This window comes from Phasianus colchicus, chromosome 9 (assembly GCF_987193195.1).
Source record: "Phasianus colchicus chromosome 9, bPhaCol1.hap1.1, whole genome shotgun sequence".
Classification (NCBI taxonomy): Eukaryota; Metazoa; Chordata; class Aves; order Galliformes; family Phasianidae; genus Phasianus; species Phasianus colchicus.
In genome coordinates, this window is record NC_143444.1 from 13,684,504 (window position 1) to 13,699,091 (window position 14,588).

The window sequence follows — 14,588 nt, forward strand, 5'->3', positions numbered from 1 at the left end:
TCTCACCAGTGTGACACAAAAAATTGACATGCTTTTATGAGTCAGTATAGTACTAGATCATGCATTTTCTGTTCCTTGTCCTGATCTAAGACATGAAGTTGTCATAAAATGCAAATTTGGATTGATTTAGTGAGATTAAAATCGACCCAACTCAAATTTGGTTACCTGTGATCTTGTCTACCTCAGTGTTAGGAAATGGAGTACTGCACCTCAGTGTGAGCTAAATGATGAAGTATCATAATTGTCTGAGAGGCTGCATGATTACAGAAAACCTTGAAAGGCAACATGAAACTTTCTTGGGGAGTCCAGAAGTATTTCTGAAGATCTGATGAATCTGTTATCTACCAAGGCATTAGTTGAATCTCTTCAAAACCTGCCTTAAATGGAGCCTGTTGGAGCCTGCCTTAAATGAATCTGCTTTAAGAGTAGAAAAAAAATACTTCAAATATACAGTTGACTCAAGCATCCTATTTATTGCTAATATAGTAATTCAGATCAGTTATTTTTCTCATTCTCACAGTAATAAAAAAAATAGATCTGACTCCACGTATAGTAAGCACTACCAAGAAGCTAGCTTTGTAGTGAATCTCATATCTACCTTACCTCCATGACATATTAGATGTGCATAAAATGTCCAGAAGTCTGACCTTGTTGTACTGTTCAATTACTTTGCCCTGCTTGTACGTGACTAAGTCAGGTCTGGGGACCAAAATGGATCCTTTGACTCGTTCTCTGAAACCAAATAAGGACAGTAAGGAAAATCAGTCTGCTGCAAAAAAATTCCTGCCTAGGAAAGAGTTGAATTTTCTGTGTTAAGGTTTCCAACACATTCTGTCAATTTGGATAAGGAATTACACTTTTGGATAGTTATCAGCACTAAGCTGATAGAGGTTGGACCATCAATAATTCTTAGTTTGATTTTTTCCAGTTTTCAGATGAAGCATGTGGTAGGCTACAGAAATGTTTATATCAGCTGAAAAATTTGATTTTTATTGAGACTATTGATGATGAAATGAATAAATAATTTTAAAATGACAAACTAATCCCTATGTATATAGTTCATTTCATATTTTATTTAAAACTCTTAATTGTTGGTAGAAATTACTGACTTTAAAATTAAATGTTTTATTATAATTAAAACTAACAAACAAACAAACAAACAAACAAAAAAAACCCCATCCATTATCATTGTAGAACAATGTGTAGAGCCCCATTTTTTTTATCTGTCCTATTTGAAACCTGCGGAGATGTATTTTTAAAGCCATAATTTTATTTGAAATAGCAGAGGCTGCAGCTTCTCATATTTCTCAAAGCTATGTCTAAGAAAGCTTATACTTTTTCTGAGAATACATTAGCTGTGATAACTTTCCACTGACAAAAGTTAGTGCTTAAGTTCTGTTTTCCAAAGTGCTAAGTGCATAAACTGTTTTCTTTTTAGCAAGTACTGCAAGCCTTGAAGAAGGCATTTTAGTTATTTGAGGTTTTGTTTGTTTATTTCATTGTTGTTGTTTATTTCTGATGGAGCTTAGAGTGAAATTCAGGTATGGATATGCTCTCTTTGGTTGCTGGTTAGAACTAAAATAAAACATGGTGAGCTACCAGAGTTTTCATAGTCTTCAAGTTGTGTCTTGTAGCACCACCCCAGACTCCTGCAAAACCTAGGCAGTGATGCTCTCCAGCTTTTGATCTACCTCCTCTTCTTCCTCCTGCTACTATCCATCCCCATCTGTGATCTAGGTGGAGCGCCAAAACAACTCTGTGTTGATTAATTGTGGCCTGATGATAGCTACTCTCCTTTCTCAGAGGCTTTTTAATGACGGTTGGTGATAGATGTGAATAATGATGCATCTTTTATTATTGCTACAATCTTATAAGTCGTAATTGTTTAAATAATCAGTTTACCCATTTCTATTTTGATTTCTTACAAAATATCTTTTAAAATAAATAAATAAAATTTAACATAGCAACAAAGTCTTCAGTACAAACTGATGGGAAGTGTGAACCTGCAGCTAAGGAGATAGTGACTCTTCCTCTTCATATCTCAGGTTCATGTTAACAAAAGAAGGGGAAAAAAACTCTAGATTGCATTTTGTTGTGTGTCATCATTTTCTGTTTCTAAAAGTATCCTCGCCTCCATTGCTTTACTTTAGTATAATAGAAGATCCAGAAGCAGCAGTTTTGCATGAGAAATTGGAATGTTAAGGCCAATCTTGTAATTAGGACAGAAGGTAGGTTCTTAGATTCACATTTAGGGAAAGAGTGACAAAAGATTAATTGTAGTCTACTGAAATTCTAAATTAGTTCTGGGTGAAAATTTTCTACACAGTATTCCAGAGTGGAAGAAGTCCAGCGCATTTGTGAAACAACTCCAGTGTGTGCTAAACTGCCATACCAACCTCATGCAAATTTGAGGGCCCAAATATGTTCTAAACATAATTATTTTAGAGCCAAAACCTTAAGGAAGGCTTTGAGGGCCAAGTCTGTGAAACACAAATTGAAGTTGCCAATGGTTCATGTGTAAACAGAGAATTTAATCAAGTAGAATCCACATAAGCAACACTTTCTTATATTACTCTTACTATTGCCTCAGATATCAACAAGTAAAAAGTGTTTTTGGAATATTCACATTTCATTTTAGTTTTGAACATCATTTCTTTTAAAATGGATTTAAAGACCTCAAATATAAAAAATATTTCATTGTGTTTTAAGTTTTTCATTTTTAATTCCTTTTGTATTGGCTAGCAGTTGTAACAGTAGGTTTTTAAAAAATATATAATTATGCGTGCAAACAAGCAGAATTGTTACGAATCTTTTTTTTTTTTTCCATTGGAGTTATTAAACTAATTGTTTTTCATTTGTCTCATAGAATATTGTAAGAATTTTAATAATATGCTGTGAGTTGCTGAAGTGACATAAAAGGGGAGGTGGCCTTTCTTCATTAGTCTATTTCAGGACAGCAGTGTAACTTCAGGAAATACCATTCAGAGCCATTTAAATCTACATCATGTTTTGTTGCTGTTGAAAATAATCAGGGAGGTCTTCTTTCACAAAGTAGCCTGATGAAGACAAGTGGGGTGAAAGCTGACAAAGGCAAATGTCTCTTCACTACTGAGAAACCCATTTGGTAATGAAGTGTTCAGTTTAAGCCAGACTTTTTATTCTGAGCTTTGGGAAATTTGTTTTTGCTCACTAAGAGATTTAGAGAAAAAAAAAAAAAAAATCTATCATGCCCTCTTTTCTGAGTGAACCACGTAACAAACCAACAAAAAGCAACAAAAACAAACACACACACAAAAAAAAAAAAAAAAAAGGCAGCAGAAAGTCCCTGTCAGAAACACTGCAGTAATTTTCTATAGTATCCATTGCTAAATCTATCTTGAAATGATTATAGTTTTATGATCAGCTAATTAGGAACACTCATTATAATTTTCATTGGCTGTTTGCAAAATATTACATCAGGACAATTTAATGCAAGCTACTCCACGAACACTTGCTTAAAATAACACACAAACAAATTAAACAGTACAGATATCTCATTTCATGACAATATCGTTAACATCATTTTAAAACTGCTACTAGAAGCAAAGTAAAACAGCATAAAATAGGGCCACAAAAATGATCTAAAGGATGGAACAGTTTCCCTGCAAGGACAGGCTGAGAGCTGGGGCTGTTTGTCCTGGAGAAGAGGTAACCTCATAGCAGCCTTTCAGTATCTAAAGGGAAGGGGGACTATAACAAAGAAAGGAACAGACTCTTAACTGGATCTGCTGTGATAGGACGAGAGGAAATGGTTTCAAACTAAAAGAGGGGGTATAGGTTGAATATAAGGAAGACTTTTTTTACAAGAAGGGTAGTGTTAAGGCAGTGGAAGAGGTTGCCCAGGGAGATAGTGGAATGCCTCATCCTTGGAGACATTCAAAGTCAGGCTGAACGGAGCTCTAAGCACATGATGGAGCTCTAGGTGTCCCTGTTCATTTCAGGGAAACTGGACTAGATGACCTTTAGGTGTCCCTCCCAACCCAGAGATTCTATGATTCTATGAAAATGTGTAATATAGAGTCCTAATCTTCACAAACATATTATCCTTATTTCTGATATTTTTTCAATAGCCTTTTGCTCCACATATTTTAGTGTTGGGATAGATGACAGCTGAAATATTTTCTTTTATTTCATATACATAAAATTAAATGAGGAGTCATTTTTTTAAACTTAGTTTACTGCTTGTGTTCTTCATGTATTACTCCTCACCAAACAGGCCTTATATGCACGTAAGAAATGAATGCAAAGTATTAAGTATCCTGAAATCATTGCAGTGGCTTAGCAGTTTGTTTCAATGGAGATCCTGTCCAGACACCTAATAATTATGGAATAATTTTTAGTCTTAAAGTGGCAGTAAAAATAGGTGGCTCTTTGCTAATGCTCAGGGAGTGTTTCATGTATGGTGTCAAGTGGAGAGGGGCAAAAGGGAAAAAAGTAAAAGAAGAAAAAAAAAAAAAGAGGAGATGAGTGATGCATTAAAAAAAGTAAGGGGAAGTTGAGGGAAGGCTGAAATGGGAGAGATGAAAGAGAGAATGTAAGTGGCAGAATCTGGTAAATTGTAGAGAGCATCAAAATGATGAAAGAAATGGAGGATGAAGACAGAACTGAGAAAAAAAGGAAAACAGAAGACCAAGAAAAGTGGCAGGTGACTAGTTCTGCTCTCTTAGCTGTTAATCCCCGTGTTTCTAGCGCTCAGCAGTCCTCCCTCCCATATGATGGTTTCATATTTCCCACCTCACCTCAAAGGTGAAAGCAGTAGCTCTGTTTTTAAATTCTTAGAGAATCTAACACTTGGAGTGAACTGCAACTAAAACATGGGTTTATAAATCTTTTAAGAATAGACTTCATTAATTGCCTGGAATTAAAAATAGACATTCTTTAATTACTCTTACTGGCTTTTCTTCTTTATAAATTTCCACCAAATACTGAACTGAGGATATGATAAATTTATCCTCCATAGGAAATGATTGTATAATCATAGAAACAGGGATATGGCTATTCTTTTGAAACTGTCTCCTTAGGATAGAAGAGAAAAAAAAACAACAACCATGGGCTGACTTAAACTTGTCAGTTTTAATATGTTTCATTTTTATCTCAAAGAGCAGTTCTTGTTAAATTGTCGGGTCAAATACAATAGCCATAAAGCTGTGACTACAGTTTGAGATCCAAAAGGAGAAGAAGCTAATCGTCTGAAGAGAAAAAGAAAAGAAAGATCTTAAGCTGAGTGAAAATAATTGAGAGAAATTGATAGATATCATTCTAGCGAGTCAAAAAATATCTCTTTCAAGTGTGCAATTGTGAACCTGTGTATATTATTTATACAATTATTACTATTATTAAAAAGGTGTCAAAATGACTGAGTTAATAAGTGGAAGGTTAATGCTAAATATATTGACAACAGTGTAGAAACATGCCTACTAATCTGACATATCGAGTACAAATTCTCCAGGATATTAGACGTCCTTTGTAGAGGCTCATTGGATTGGGCTTAGACGAAATAACAACAGCAAACAAAAAACACGATGCAACAGAAAGTTATCTAAACAACCAGAACAAAACAGAAGTAGCACAGAAGGGAGTTTTGACAGTAAGTAATGGAATCATTACCATTCTGAAGGCAAAATATAGCAGAATTACACTGAGCAACTTCTCAGAAACTATTCTGAGTTCGTAAAATCTCAACAAAATGCAGCTTTGACACTGAAGGTTGTTTTGCCTGTTGGGCTGTCCCCGATCCCAGACATCCTATCTGCATGGGCTGTCTGGACTCCCACTGGAAGCCACAGAATCTCTTGCTGCAGCTGCACCATGGTGCCTGCTTTCATTTTACCTGAACTCCAAAATAATTTTTCCATAAATTTGCTTTTGAGAAAAAACGACAGAAATATTCAGATATGGACCCACACATGGAGAATTGCTAGCTCCCAATTAGGAGCTTCTTAAGTGTTGTTTGTGTTTTTAGGGCAATTCTTTAGGAAGGGGCAAAAAGTCTACAACTTTATTTAAAAATGCTTTTAAAATTGCTTTCTGTATCTGCCTGCATTTTTTTTTAATTTATTCACTAAATCCCGCAGTATATCTCAGTGTAATTTTTTTCAGATACAATATTTCAAGACAAAAAAAATCTATTTTTGCAGATCAGGCAGAACGCACGTGAGTGAGAATGCCCATTTCCCTTATGTTTCAACTTTGCTTCCTTGATCATTTCTGTAATCTCTATCAATTTACCTGTCTATGCCTCCACATGGAGCACTGACCTTGACTTTTTGTAATAGATGTTTCATACAGCCTTTGCTCTTTCCTTTTTTCTCCTTTAATTTCCACGGTTATCCCCACTGGTGGTTTTCTTCCTTTATAGCCTATTTATTTCCCAGTGATATGTTCTTCCTTGGACTCCCATCTAATTAAAGCTGTACTGTCAACTTGAAAATCACATTTCCATGTTGTGTCTTCTCTTGTTATAAGAAGCTCTTGAGATGACTCTAACAGGCAGAGCTGATTTGGGTTGTTTTTTTTTTTTCCCCTTTCCTTTTCTCATTTTGCTTGCCTTGTGTAACATCCCAGCATTATCTGCGTGTCTGGTATTTCTGGAACCTGAGAGGGTCCTGCCATTATCTGTTTGGGAAGGAGGAGAGGAATGACCCTTTTTTCCTCCCTGCATTTCCCTCGTGGCCTCTCAGGAACACACGATTCAAGAGCTGAATGAAAGAACCTGTATTAAAAGGCTCCTGAAAAGGAAAATTAAGCTCAAGGCCTGCTGCTCTGGTTGTTAGGGAGAGGCCAAGATGTGTGGGGGCAATTCTGTGAAGTGTCTGTTAAAGCTTTCGTGACTTCTGAAAATATGACTACTTCTGTTCATTTCTTATTTTTCCCTGCTCTGCCGTTCTGTACTTATCTCAGTAAATATGGCCCTCTCAAATAAACAGTGTGGAGTAAAGAAAAGCTTTTTGTGTTTCTAAGTATCCTCCATTAAGAGAGAAATTACTCCTGATGCACCAAAGCTGTATATTATGGAATGGGATTGAGTTTGTTTATTGGTTTGTTTTTAATTTCAGATTTTGAAACTGCATCCAAGGTGGTTTTATACTAATACTGTCATTTCTTATTCAGTTTGGCAGATGCAATTATTACTGATCAGACAAAAGACATTGTGTGTTAGATTGTTCAAACCCATTTGAAAATAGACAAAAATAGGAATAGTACTGTCTCAATCTTATTATGAATATATGAATAGATATGAATATGTACATATTAATGTGTGACTGCAAGGCAGAGAGAGAAAATACAGAACAAATTTTGAAAATATGGAAGTGATTTATATTTGTCAGTAAGCTGTGGTCATCATAAATTACAAGGATGGATCTTAGTAATGCAACAGTTGATAAGAGCATTTAATTCATCTGCTCAGATTCACAAAGTTTATTTAGTAAAAATAAAAAATCACGATCTTTTACATTATTGCTGGTGGTGAATACAGATTGAGTTGTTGTAACACTTAACATTGCTTAACATTGTAAGATAAGGCAGGGAAGAAGTACAGACTTAGGGAGTTATCTGTGTGACAGAAAGAAGTAAATTTACTTCAGAGAATACCAGGTTTTCATTAGTGGTTTTGTACCACTCATATTGTACCAGACATGACTTTCCTTTTCTTTCTTGCTCAAAGGTACTGAACTTCAGAGTTTTTACTCTACAGGTTGAAGGGGTTTTTGAAAACATGTTTTTTTTCAGAAAACCTGTACAGTGCAGACATCCACTGAGTTATGGCATGAACAAGGAATTTCTCCACACTAGTATAATGAATTAAATTGCCTACATTTTTCAGTAGTTGTGTTTATCAGTATTACCCGATGAACTGAAACTACAGTTCTCGGCAAAAGACCTTTTACTGAAGTAATTTGCAAACTTGCCCCCAGTTTAGATAGTTCTGTGCCTTATAGTAAGAGTAAATGCTCTCCCTCATATTGGGCCTTTCTAAGTGTATTGAATTCTGTATTGAAAAATATGTTAATAAATAGACATGAATTTACTAAGATCTGGAAATCAATGTCTTCCTCAGTGTGGGGAGTTATCAGTGCTTTTCCTCATGCATTGTCACAGTTGTTACTCCCTGGCATGATTTCTGTTCCTATTCTGTAAGTGAAAATCTTTCATTTTTGGTTTAAATGCATCTTTGCATTTCGTATGAACCTGAAATCTAGCATTTTTATCCTGCATTTAACTCATTTTTCATTATTTTTTTCTTAGAAAAGACACCGTAGAAGATGAAAAGCACTACATGTTGGACTGAAGACAGAAAGCCTCTTTATAAGAGGAATAAAGTTTGTCTACAGATAACATAACCAAAGTTCTTCAAGATGAACTCTGCTCATTCACATCCACTCCCAGCAGTTCCCTTTTGCTTTAAGTTCTAATTTCAGTTCTGCTGTTGAGGAACCTGTTGGAGTGATGAGCAAGCACCTCCTTGGGCTCCCTAGGAGGCAGTGCTAGGAAGACACTCTGCTGCTGCGGTCAGTGCTTCTGTAGCATCACCCGTGACAATGTGCTACTGTTGCCATGGAGGAATGCCAGTTTCAGGTGAGTAACATTCTTACACACAAAAAAATATCCTTTCACTGAAAAATCTGCTATCATTTCCACTGAGGAGTACTAACTATAGTTTTATTTTGCAAATTTGGTACTGTGTATTACCAGACACACTGCTTAGGGCATTGAGTAATCTCTCTAATGTTTTTCACAATGTACCATGTCTAATAATAAATGCTTATGAGGCACCACTAACTGAACGCAAGTTTCAGTGATGAGGGTGCGTATGGGCACTGTGCAGAAAGGAGATTTTATTTTTAGATTGGATACCTTTATAACTAGGAAGAGGAGGCATTTTTTTGTATTGTTCTCTATAGAAGAACTTAAACATGTTTTAACACCTGAATTTTTTTCATGTATATATTTGAGTTGTTTCTTTCTGATTAAAATGAAGTGAAAGATACTCAGGTTAGATTAGCTACTGGAATAAATACACTAGGATTTTTAAGCACTAGAAAGGACAGTGGTAGCTTAAGAACTTATTTAAGAAACTGTCAAAATTAGAAAATACGTCTTTCTACATTCTGACAGTCTCTAAAATTTTATTCTAAAGATCAAAAAGAAAAGGATTTTATTCCTAGGGAACTTTCAATGAGAGCACACTGCAGTCCTCCACAGATCTGTTTGTACTTGACTTTCTTCAGCTTCATGGAAAAGATTTACAGAACAAATGCTTTACTACCTGTTTGAAAATGTCTCTGGGACAGATCTTTGGTATAACTCCAGTATTTCCTGCAGCTAATGGTGAATGACATTTTGAGGGCATAAAGGGTACTTGTTTAAGTTTCCAGTGAAATACCATCAAATATTAGTGTTAAAATCTGATTTTCTTTGGATTGCTGGTAAGAGGTATGTATCAGAAGCTAGGTATACAATAGCTATGAATTTAAATAACTGGGTAAATAATGTATAAGTTGTTTCTGTCTTTAATGGAAAGACTATCTGAGTGAACAGCATACCATTTTCTTAACAAAGCTCATATTCAAAGTGTCTTATTGGATATTCACCTGCTTTTATATGTCCAGACAGTCGACAAAATCACATTTCCATCTTCAGTTGCCAAAGAACTTGTGCCCTTCTCTGCCCAAATCCCTTACAATAGTTATCCATGCCTTCTTGTTCCTAGATTAAGTTGCACTGACCATATTTTGAAGTTCATTTTCAATTTTCCGTTCAGCACTGAAAGGATTGATTCAGCATTGGAGCTACAGAGTATATTAACACATTAGATTTTACGTGCTGTTTCTATATTCAGTGCAAGTTCCTAGTTTCAGTCTCTTCTCTAGACCTTTCAAATCTTCATCTCTTGTCATGCTCTGCCCTTGTAACTGAGATGAGCTGAGGTTTGAGAAAACCCTCTGTAGCTATTTTTGTATTAGGAAGCAAGACAGTTTCATTGGCAGGATATAATTCAGAATTTTCTTCCAGTTTTGATCTGTGAAGTTTATTGACCTGCAGTATACATATCTCGGCCTATTAAATGTATTTTGGGGTTGCTTTCAGGATGTACTTGAAAAGGCAGTGAGGTATGAAGGCCCTACTATTCTGCCCTTCAGTCCAATTAAGTGAAACTTAAAATCAGTGGAAATCAGTACCACTTAGTTTCTCCCTGCTGTAGGGACATCACAATTAAGAGGACTTGCACAAGGATCAGTATTGTCCATAAAAAGAAAAAAGGTCATTTCTGACTGTGTATCTTAGCATTTTTAACACAGTACCATTGGAAAACAGACGCATATACACATGCACAGTGGCATGCATTCAGTCTTTACACCTCGCATGATAGTGTAGGAAGAACTAATATGCTAGCTGTTTCTAGAATACCTGTTACCTAATATGTGAGTTATCACAAAATAAACTGTCTTCTTTCTCTTCCATTTCACAAGAAAATTAATTTTGACTATTGCTTTATATGAACTTGCATGACAAAAATTAGATTAAATAGATTTCATAACTTTTCTACCACAAATTATGATGGACAATTTCTTGTAAATCTCATTATCCTAATCAAATCCTACTACATTATGCTAGGACAAAACAAAAACAAACAAACAAAAAAACACACATTTACATGCAAGCCTACTTCACTGATGGGCATCTTTATAATACCTAGGTGTTCTTTGTGCTTTATTTGTGAGACTTGAATTAGATGACCTGGAAGTTCAAAATAAATGTGTGAGCTTTACTAGTCTTTGAAGAGTGGAAAGATGGAGAAGGTGTTGCTATTCTTGGTAGTGAAACTAGTAAAAAATTGGATTACATGTGCTTTCAGGGCCACATCTTTATGTGATTTACAGAAGTAAATTATCTCCACATACCTCCTGCACAAATAGTTTCTGTTTAATGGAAACAACTGGAACATCTACTTTGACAAGCCAAAACTGCGAGTCAATTTTTAAAGCCCAAATCCAGCAAGCTATATATTAATAAATATCATTCAGTACTGCAAGCTCTTATTTCCTTCTGCAGCTGAAGGCACTTAGTTCCATTCTGGATGATGCTCTGTAGCTTCTATGAAGTGTACAAAGTGAGTTCAGCCTTTTGTTCTATTTCAAAATGATTAACTATCTCTGAACTCTTCAAAATGCAAAATTTACTTTTAAATGGGTTATATATGTCCTAGTTTCCGTGTTATCCTTAGCTTACTCCCTGGATTTCAAGACAGTTTAGCTTACGTACTGGAGGAGCTAGATAACACAGGCACTACAGCCTGTATTTGAACTCTCTCACTAGGATGTAGAGGTTGTCTACGCTGCAAGTTCTTTCTGATATGGCTGTGCTGCCAGTGTGCATAATGGCTGTGAAATGTACTGATTTTTCTGTTGATGTAGATACACTATTTCCTTGAAAACATAAAGGAAATGGGCAAAAGATTTCTTTTGTAATAGATTTTTCCTTACCAACACATAGATACTTACGGGTGGTCTCCTGTCTATTTGGCTGTAGCTTCATGGATTTGGACCCATTTGCATATTCTCTCATTCAACAAATTCGTTTAGACTGCTCAGTTGCACTTGTAGGTATTTTTTGTTATTGAAAGTATTAAGGAAATGGGACAGTGTGAAGACATTAGAAAGGTGTGCAAAGATGTCAAAACAGGCATTATGTTGATTACAGTAAGCCTTTTAAAAGAAGAATTGCTTAGCAATTTAAATATAGAAGAATGCTGGTATATCAACAAAATTGAAGATGAGAAAGGGAAGAATAACTCTTCTATGCTAACATGTGCCATTATATTATACTATATTACATTAATATCATGTGTCATTTTTTTTCTGACACCTCATGCAGATGGAAATTTGCAGTATAATATATTTTAATATATGCTATTACAAACACTTCTGAAAGTTCTGGACAGTACAGTTTGCTTTCTAAGAGACAATATCCTGTTAATAATATTTGGTAAATAAAAAGAAAATCCAAGATAAAAAATAGAAATTGGATTGCAAAAAAATAAAGTTTCATTAAACTGCAGTGGACTGCGCTCCTCATCTTCGAGATTTATTCCAACCTCATTGATAGAGGGCTCATGATTTGAATTCCATGGCCATTACTCTGATAACTACTTTATCTGGAAAATAAATGAATAAATAATTAAACAAAAGTTAAAACTGTGTCAGAAAGTTAAACAGTGCTAATGAGGCATGGGATACCTGGGTACTTCATATCCCAAACTTCCAAGATAGAAGAAATTTTAAAATTTTCTGTGTGAGTGGCAAGGCTCTCTTTTTAATACTGCACTATATTTTCACCTGCTTTTCTCACTTTTTTGAATTTCCTTGCTAAATGTGCTCTGTCGTTATTAGGTGGTAGAGATGCCCCTTTGACCTTATTAACAGCAAATGCTTTGTTAAAGTATTTTTTGTATATAATGAAGATGTCCTGGACTATGCAAGGGTTCATTATTCAGTGGGAGACAAATTTTGAACCCTATATTGGTTGAATGATAGAACAGATCAGTGAAATAAAGCATAGGATGTTTCAGAAAATGGGACAGAATGATGAAATGGACGTATATGTTGCTTGAATGCAAGTCTTTTATCTCTAGGAGCTATTTTTTCATTCAAGTGTCTGAATTTAATGATATTCAGTCAAATGTATTTTTTTACTTCTGGTAAATTTTTTTTTTTTTACTTATATTTTATTATTTTTTCACAGTAACAGCACTACTCATCTAGCACTACTGAATGGCAGATAGCACTGAACAACCCTGGATGGATCATCATATTTGACCAAGGAGAAACTGATGAATTTTCATTTGTTCAACAAGCTATGAAATTTCTAGTCCAGTGCCAGTGAAACTGGGACACTGCAGCATCATAAATTATCACTGTAACACACAGGTAAAAATAAGGGCAAGTTTTTTGACGTCTTGGCAAAATTACAATTTTGTATATAATTTTAACTGTGAATAACTGTATCATAATCTTTATTTGGAGCTCAGTCCTTTATTATCTCCTGAATCGTGTACATCTAGGCAGATTCTACTTCTTAAGGATAGTATATTGCACCTAACTGAAGAAATGCTAAATTTAATTGGTAGACTATGTTCATACTGTTAGCTCTCTGTCTGTTTTTGTGAAGAACAAATATGGATCCAGCTGGGGCCAAAATTTGGTTCTGCTCTACTTCCAGATTTTGCTTTTACTTCTAGTTCCAGACAAATCTAATAATCAAAGAAACGCTTTTTACTTCAAAGAATGCAATGCTAATAGCAGCTATAGTACTTGATACTACAGAAAATGCTGCTACTTGATACTACAGAAAATGCAAAATGCTGCTTACGGGAACACACGGCTAATGTAGGACCTGCATCTCATGTTTTGATAAAGATTTAGATCAGGGGCCCTGCAACATTATCCTTAATTACAGAACATCCCAAATGAAAGCTGAAAACCTTGGGTTTAATTAATAATAATTTCTAATCTTAAGAATGAGGCTTTTTTACTTGGATCTACGGAATTCTCTCTCTCTCTTCTGCCAGCATACGCCTAAGTCCATCTGTTATCAACCAGCTCTATCTCTAAGTAGACTCCTCGTGAGAATGATCTGACATAATGATAGTTTGTGGCAGGTAGGATTTGTGAATCAAAGCTTATTTCTCCACACTCTGTTTTTAATTTCACTCAGTGAAGCATCACATCTTCTATTACTTAAAAAAAAAAAAAAAAAAAAAAAAAAAAAAATTACAAAGTACTTTGTTCTTTACTGAATTCTGATTTACAAACAATTATAATCTAAATCAAAGCCACATTTAGAATGAGGCAATTATTCAGCACCATTTGTTACTTTGCATTTTAATGGTTTTAAAGAACTCTTCCAGTCCCCTCCTCCCTCCCGGCAAAAGAACCCGGCAACAATGAAAAAACTAACTTTTTTTTCTCTACCAAATTTTGCAATGAGTTCGTTTCCATATCTTTGCCCTTTGAGCACCGTCTTAAATATGTTCTGTCAGAGAAACCATCATATATCCTTGTGATTTTCTTAACGTTGTGTTCTTTCTTATTATAATACTAATTAAATGGCTGGTGAAGCAAAGGACAGGCAATGTTGGGCAAATTACACTTAGCTCCAAACTATTCCTCTTATCTTTAAACTGACTCCAAAATCCATGACTTTAAACTGCCACAGTAATAAAATTGCTAAATCAGTGGAATGCATAAGCTGGATGATAATTTCTCTTATCATCGTGTAATGCAAAGAGGGAAATGATAGAAAAAATAAGTAATATAGCCAAGTGTGAATTGTTCAAATTATGATTCTTTGCTTAATTCTAAAAGTTTTAAAACCAAAACAGTGTTCAATGTAGATTCATTCTTCACAAAAATGCACAAAGTGGACATTTCTGAAATAATATACAGATAAGAGCAGACTTTTCTCTGAGTAATTTTATCTGAAAACTACTGTACAAGTTTTTGATTGCACACAATTGAAAAATCACGCGCTTGGTACATGGGATTGAA

At 35.0% G+C, this 14,588-nt stretch overlaps 1 long non-coding RNA gene across 1 annotated transcript in view; it reads left to right on the forward strand.

The window, feature by feature from the left end:
• The first annotated feature begins 8,327 nt into the window (after positions 1-8,327).
• Positions 8,328-14,588, forward strand: part of LOC149916826 (uncharacterized) — a 30,672-nt gene continuing 24,411 nt past the window's right edge. Inside the window, exons 1-2 of the long non-coding RNA XR_016468953.1 lie at positions 8,328-8,616; positions 12,784-12,968. This is a non-coding gene — a long non-coding RNA (uncharacterized LOC149916826). The remainder of the gene's footprint in view (positions 8,617-12,783; positions 12,969-14,588) is intronic.